Below are 7,830 nucleotides of genomic sequence, written 5' to 3' on the forward strand. Positions count from 1 at the left end.
TCTCCCAAGCAAACGACTTGTGATTGAACAAATACTCTTTTGATAGATGGTACCAAAGTCATACACAATACAGTTGGCAATACTGGCCCAGCTGACAAGGACCGACAGAAGTTAAGTGCGCAGTAACGTGCGTCGCGTCCGGCTTTGTGCTTGTGTAATGCACGCTGTCAGAAGCCGCGCAGTGTCATCGGCCCATTGCTAAATCTCTTGCCATATAAGAGTATGCTTTTCAATTTGTTACTAGATTAAATGATTGGTAAGTAATGCTGCTACTAAGCTCTTTAATTAAATGTCGTTAGGCACGTGTAAGTTGCCTTTGTCAGATCTATTAATTTAGTCAATTACACATTTAACTTTAATATGCATGTAGAGAGAAACATATTACGGTAACAGAATAACCTTAACCCTAACTTGCCAGAATCTTTTTGAGCTCCTCTTAACCTGAAAATCATATTTCCATCCCTTGTTTTCTGAATTTAATCAGCGCTAATACTCACAAATTGAAATGCCCTACACCCCTGCAAACACAAGCCGAAGCATGCATAAAACTATTAAACGGGAGACACAAACCACTCGTAACCAAATCATAAATACAGTCGACAATGACACTCCCAGCGGCGTCAAACAAACCATCCCCATACCCTCAACCCATACCCTTAACCCGTACGCTTACCCGTCCTTTAGCGAGGTCTTGGTGATGCGCCTCTACGTCCACTTCCAAAGGCAGGCGCAATGGAAGTGAGGGATCCCACCCTCTCCGTCCTAAGCCTCTGATACACGCACACAGGATGTTGGGTGCCTGCTGTACCGAACCTTTCGTTAGGACGCCCTTTGTTCCCACGCCTAGTTACTCTCGGGGTATTAGTTAGGTTCATCGGGTTTGTGTGTGAGTGGCGAGGAAGAGAGATTAGCCTGCGTGGGTGTTTTCGTCGCGGGATTAGCACATTGGTTTAAAGTCTGATTTATTACATTGTCATTTCCCTCTCACGGTGTCTTTGCCTTGCATGTGGTGATTAACCGTTTCATAGTGATTGATTAATCTCCTTGTGTTTCCTTCATCTAACTCTTACGGTTACTGAATTGCGTTCATTACGTCTCATGTTGAACCTTGCAATTTAAGAAAACAAAGTTTTCTGTAGCAATAGAAGGACTTCATTGTGAAAAGCGTCAAATCGGTGATGTATAATATACTTCAATACAGCAAAATACAATAATTTAGGGATATATAGGAAAATTTCTTTATAGTATAGTGAAAGTCACTGAGCAAATTTCCCTCCCCCTCTCTCCATCTCTCTCTCTTTATCTATTTGCAATACTTACATACTTACATACATATATATAAATGTATGCGTGTGCGTGTGTGAGTGCGTGTTTGTCTTTCCCTCATATGGGTAAAGACATACATATACATGTATGGCTACACCCCCTCCCCCACACACACACGTCTATATGTGTATATATATGTATATATATACACATCCATTACATACATAAAAGACTGATTTACATAATGTGACTCCACTGTACCCATACAAAAGTACACTGCGATTACCCTGCCTCTCATTATCTCTTAGCAACAAGGCAACTAGCCGTGTGTCACTTTAATCGCGCCTGTGTGGCATAACGACCTTGGTGTCACTTCTACAATCAATGACGCATTTACATGACTTTGCTTACGCGAGAGACTGGGCTATTTCTGCCAAGGTTCTTGTTCATAGATGGCAGGATTTTATTTTTATGTTTGTCTTCAGAGGGAGTTTTGGGAAGAAAAGAAAAGGCAGCGAGTGCGCGCCTGGGAGGGTCTCATCCATTTTGTAAACAAACACACACATACACATCCACGCAAACACAAACACACACGCACATACACATATATAAATTCATTACACACACACACACACACACACACACACACACACACACACACACACACACACACACACATATATATATATATATATATATATATTCATGAATTTTAAACGGAGGAGAATTAACTTTGTTTTCAAAGAATAACACGAACGTAGGTACATTAATTAATTAATATGCTGTAGTTAATATGCTGTATTTTCATACTTTAAGATTATGCTTCTGGCGAAACTACACTGCAGCTGCTTCCTCAAGGAACACCAGAAAGTTGGCGATGCGACACACGAGATTTTTGCAACTTGGTGAAGGAATGGATTTAGTCGTACCGGGTGAAGTAATTTTGGTTGTGAACACATTTTTTGTTCTTATAAGTAAATAAATATATATATATATGTATTAATTTTATATATATTATATATATGTATTATATATATTATATATTTTATATACATATATAGACATATATTAATACTCTTCTACTATATGACTATATAATCATTAATTTTGTTTAGAAAATTGAATGGCTGCTACATTCTCATCCCAAAACTCAAACTCAAAGCAAATGTAAGATTTTGCATACGATGGTCAAGATCCTTTCCATGTCTATGATTCTTTCAGATTTATCCCTTTTGGTCCACCAGTCGCATAGGAAACTTCACCTTTACATTAACAGACGTTTTACAGAAGTTTTGTAAACTAACTTCCTCCCAAAAAATAAAGGCGTACTTAGACACACTACGAATCCTTTACCAACAACCAAACAAACTCGACTTGCTAATTAGAATATTCTGCCGCCAGTAGCCTACCATCAACAGACAGATAGGCCAGGACATGACGCCTATTCAGAAGCAGGGAGGCGGAGGGAACATCCCTCCCTCCCTCCCTCCCTCCAAAATCCGGTCTCCTTTCCCCTGCCATGATCGAGCCCTCTACGATCCCCTCCCTTTACCCCTGTTAACGATTTTTTTTAACACGTTAAAATACGTATATGTATCCTCGTTAATGCCTTAAATACATCATCGAACTAAAATTGTTAGACGTCATCCAGTTCCATAGATAAGTGATGACATCAAGAGAACTATAAATGACAGGAAAGACCTGATATTCCCTTGCAGCTGAATATAATCTTTTTAAAAAATCAAACGTTAATCTAATCTGCAAGAACAAATTCAAATATAAGTTTAATGAATGTCAACACGACGCCAAAGAAACATGGAAAACAGATAAAATACAACCACCGCACAGACATCTGCCTAGATTCCTTAGGTAGAATAGAACCCCTAGTCCACGACAAATACTACTAGACAACAGCCAACAAGCGTAGAAACAACACTCCTACCAATAGAGCATTTACGCAGAGCGAATGTCGAAGGAGCGGATGGGATTATTTTTCGATTCAAGGAAAGATTACTCGCGATTGCTTCGTTAACACCTTTATTGCTACCGGAACCTACTTATTACTCTGAAAACATGGCATTATAACACTGGTTTTCACATCAGACGCAGATTAAATTAGTAATTGTCTTCCTAACACTCTACTCCCAGTGATATCTAAAGTGCTAGAGAAAATAGTTAAAAAACAAACAACATTCCTAAGCTCAAACCACCTTATATCTGAGATGCAGCATTCATTTACAAGAAGCTGTCCACTGAAACAGCACTGTGTGATCGATATCGATCTATCTACCATTACTCAACAGATTCTTCCAAAAGCAAAGAAATATTCCGACAATGGCCTCATATTAAATCCTGATTAAACGCAACGTGTCTTCAGAGGCAAAATATGGCCAAATTCTCCTCTGACAGTATACCTAGATACATATATGACCATCGACACACACGTGGACAACATTTACAGAAAAAGAATAGGCACATTGATATACTCGAACACATAAATAAAAAAAACCTACAGAAAGGAGAATTACTTTGCACAAACTCTTGCTTTCATTATTACTAACTACTCTTCCAACATATGGGACTCAACCAATGAAACTCAAATACAAAAAGCACAAAAACTCAAAGACAATATATATAAACATGACCACATAACGCCTTATGCGAGCAACTGAAAATGAAAGTTAATAAAAAATATTCATATGACACAGGCATACAGATTTATAAATTCATAGACGGTGTTTATCTATACAAACAAGTGTTAAAAGAAGACCGCCTGCCATAAAACATCTCCAGCCTGAATCTTTCAAAGCGAAGTTCAAGGAGCTTCAGGTATTTAAATGCAAAGCCAAACAACGTACCTCAATTTCTAATGATGTGATCAACTGGTTTTATAATTCTCCTACTCACGTACCTGATATTGTTTATGCTTACTCTACATTACTGCAACCAGTAAACCATCTGTGTGAAAATAAGAACCATTGCAACTACTAAAATAATGTGCTTGGAATTTGAATTCAGATTTCTATGGTTGGGATTTATGATCATTAGTTTACAAGAGAGGACAGATCTCGTTACTTTACCGTAAAGAATTCACAGATTCAGATGTGACTTGGCAGACATTATCATCATCATCATTTGGGAGCTAACGCCGGCAGGGGCGCATAGCCGCATCCACCCTTGGCTTCCACCCACGAGGGTCCCTCATGGTAAGCCGCCAGGCAGGGGCCCGGCCCATCTCTAGCTCCTCACAATAGGTTTGACCGATCTGCCTAAGCCACGACTTTCTCGGCCGTCCCATAGGCCTCCTCCATCCAGGGTTGTCTCGGACAGAGATAACCTGGTGGGCAAGGTCATCCTGTGGGAATCGAACCAAGTGGCCGTATAGCCTGAGTTGGCGATCGCGGATTGTGCAAGTAACAGGTCCTGTACCGGTCTCATGGTGCAACCGTTGGTTGGACACATGGTACTGCCAACTGTACCCCATAAACCGGCGCAAGGATCTGTTACAAAAGGCACCAAGACGAGATTCCAAAGCACAAGATAGCAAGATAGGTTTCACTACCATATAGTAAAACTGGCAATATCAGGGCCTAGAAGACATGTAGCTTGGTCCTTCTGCACAGGTACCGGCATCTCCAAATACTCTTGTCGAGTATCTTGTCGAGAGATTTCATGACCCCTGCTGCCAGGCCAATAATCCGTCTACTGACTTCCTGGTCTGACAACCCAGAGTCGTGACCTGCACTACCAAGGTATATAAAACTCTGTGACTTCGATGTTTTCACCGCAAGCACGTACCGACTGCACTGGGTCTTCTAGTAGGCCCCCAAAATCCTGGATCTTGGTCTTGGTCCAGGGGACCTCTAGCCCCAGGTGCTTCACTTCATTGCTAAATGCATCAAGAGCCGCCACTAGAGTTTCCAGAGATTCAGAGAGAACGGCAACATCATCAGCAAAGTCAAGGTCTGTAACCTTGATATTGCCCAGAGGAGCTCCACAGTGACTTTGGACAGTAGCTCTACCCGGTATCCAATCCATGCAAGTGTTGAAAAGTGATGGTGCAAGAACACAACCTTGTCTCACACCTGAACTAACAGGGGAGAAGCTCGACAGGCCCCCACCACACTTTACAGTACTTTCAGTGAATGTAAACAGGTTAGCTATTAATCCAACAATCCTTGTTGGAATTCCTCTTAGCCTCAGGATCTCCCAGAGTGATTCGCGAAGTACCGTATCAAACGCCTTCTTGAGGTCGATGTAAGCTGTCAGCAGCCCACGTCCGAACTCACGACGGCGCTCTACGATGACTCGAGGTGCCAGGATGCGGTCTATTGTGGACTACTAGGAGGGAATCCAGATTGCTCCGGTCTTTGGCGCCTGAACAGGTGGTTTCCGATACGTCTCAGTAAGATGTGTGCGAGTACCTAGCCTGGTATACTGAGTAGTGTAATGCCTCGGTGATTGTTGCAGTTCCACCGATCCCCTTTCCCCTTATTACTCTCTGTTCAAAGCATTTCCGAAAAAAATAAGGGAAATGAAATAATTATAAAATCTGAATACAAATTATTCTAGAGAAATTAGGTATTAGGCATAGATGCCCCAGTGAAGTCCCTTTCTTTCCCATTTTTCCCCAGTTTTAGCGATTTTAAGGGAAAGGGGGAGGTATAAAGTTTATGGAGAAACTGGCCCCTGCTTCTAATCAGCTTTGGACATTACGCCGAGATTTCTCTCTGTATATTAAAACTGTAGGGATCTTCGAATTCAAATCTACATTTTGAGCTCTCAGACATCGTGAAGAATATTCCCAGAAGTAAATTTATCATATTAAAACATTCTGTAAACTAAAAAAAATAAAAGTTTTAATAAGATTTCTAAAATGTGCGATAAATGTTGACGAAAAAGGGATTCTGATGCAATACAGTGGAAGGTTTGCATCACGTTTCATGTATTATCTATTAACTTTTTTTATTGAAACCAGAGTTAAGAGAATTGAGGTACCCGGTGCCCTTGGTGCGAGCTATCGGCCGTTGCTCAGTCGCTGTCCCGTTTGCGGAGCGAAAATATTACGTCATTATTTTAAGAATTACATCATGTGGCAACGGACGACAGCAAATGAATGAATAATAATAAGTAAAAACGAATAGTAAGAAGTTAATATTGGCTTTAACACACACACACACACACACACACACACACACACACATGCGTGTGTGTGTGTGGGTCACTTTTATAGCAATACTTCGGCTACACACACACACACACACACACACACACACACACACACACACACACACACACACACACACACACACACACACACACACACACACACATGCGTGTATGTATGTATGTATATATATATATGTATATATATTTGTATATATAATATATATATATATATATATATATATATATATATTTGTGTATATATAATATATATATATATATATATATATATATATATGAATGTACGTATGTATAAGAAATGTATATATACATATATATATATATATATATATATATATATATATATATGTATATAAATATATATATGTTTGTGTGTTCGCAGACAAACACACACACACACACACACACACACATGCGTGTTTATATATATATATATATATATATGTATGTATATATATTTGTATATATAATACATATATATATATATGAATGTATGTATAACAAATATATATATATACATATATATACATGTGTGTGTGTGTGTGTGTGTGTGTGTGTGTGTGTGTGTGTGTGTGTGTGTGTGTGTGTGTGTGTGTGCGCGCGGGCGCGCAGACATATTCATGAAAGCTGTCCTACATTTCAGGTGATTCCGCTTATCTGAACCCAAAGACTCGAAGCGAACCATTCTTTAATCTGTTCCTTTTGCTGGATCTTGATATCTATCAGTACCATCAGTTTAAACTAATAAAGTTAATGTTTTCTTTCTATTTTTCTTTCTTGCATACTATAATTTTTTTTTTAAGAATTGATGATACTTTTTTGTATATCTGTGTATATTTATATACTAGACATATAAATTATAGACACACATACACACACACACACACACACATATATATATATACATACATATATATATATATATAAATATATATATATATATATATATATATATATATATATATATGTGTGTGTGTGTGTGTGTGTGTGTGTGTGTGTGTGTGTGTGTGTGTGTGTGTGTGTGTGTGAGTATGTATATACATAAATATGTGTGTGTGTGTGTGTGTGTGTGTATACTATATATATAATATATATATATATAATATGATATAATATAATATAATATATATATATATATATATATATATATATATATATATATATTAAACAATAATAACAAGGACGGATGGTACCTCCACATCCAAGCGGCTGAGAGAGAAAGAGACGCAAAGAGAGAAGTCTCCACCGCCACATCCACAACCCCGGGGTCTTACATCTTCTCTCCTGAATAAACCCACAAAGTCATTACCCGCCACAAGTCCGTCTAACGTGGACATATAAAGACACACGCACACACATACACATATATATACATAT

The 7,830-nt window shown here is 38.8% G+C and overlaps 1 protein-coding gene across 1 annotated transcript in view; it reads right to left on the minus strand.

The window, feature by feature from the left end:
* LOC125025917 (gamma-glutamyl hydrolase-like) overlaps nt 1-827 on the minus strand; it is a 17,857-nt gene extending 17,030 nt beyond the window's left edge. The window contains exon 1 of the mRNA XM_047614254.1: nt 674-827. The gene's annotated coding sequence lies outside the window, so the exon portion shown is untranslated. The remainder of the gene's footprint in view (nt 1-673) is intronic.
* Nucleotides 828-7,830: the final 7,003 nt, after the last annotated feature.

Source organism: Penaeus chinensis, chromosome 5 (genome assembly GCF_019202785.1).
Source record: "Penaeus chinensis breed Huanghai No. 1 chromosome 5, ASM1920278v2, whole genome shotgun sequence".
NCBI classification, from domain to species: Eukaryota; Metazoa; Arthropoda; class Malacostraca; order Decapoda; family Penaeidae; genus Penaeus; species Penaeus chinensis.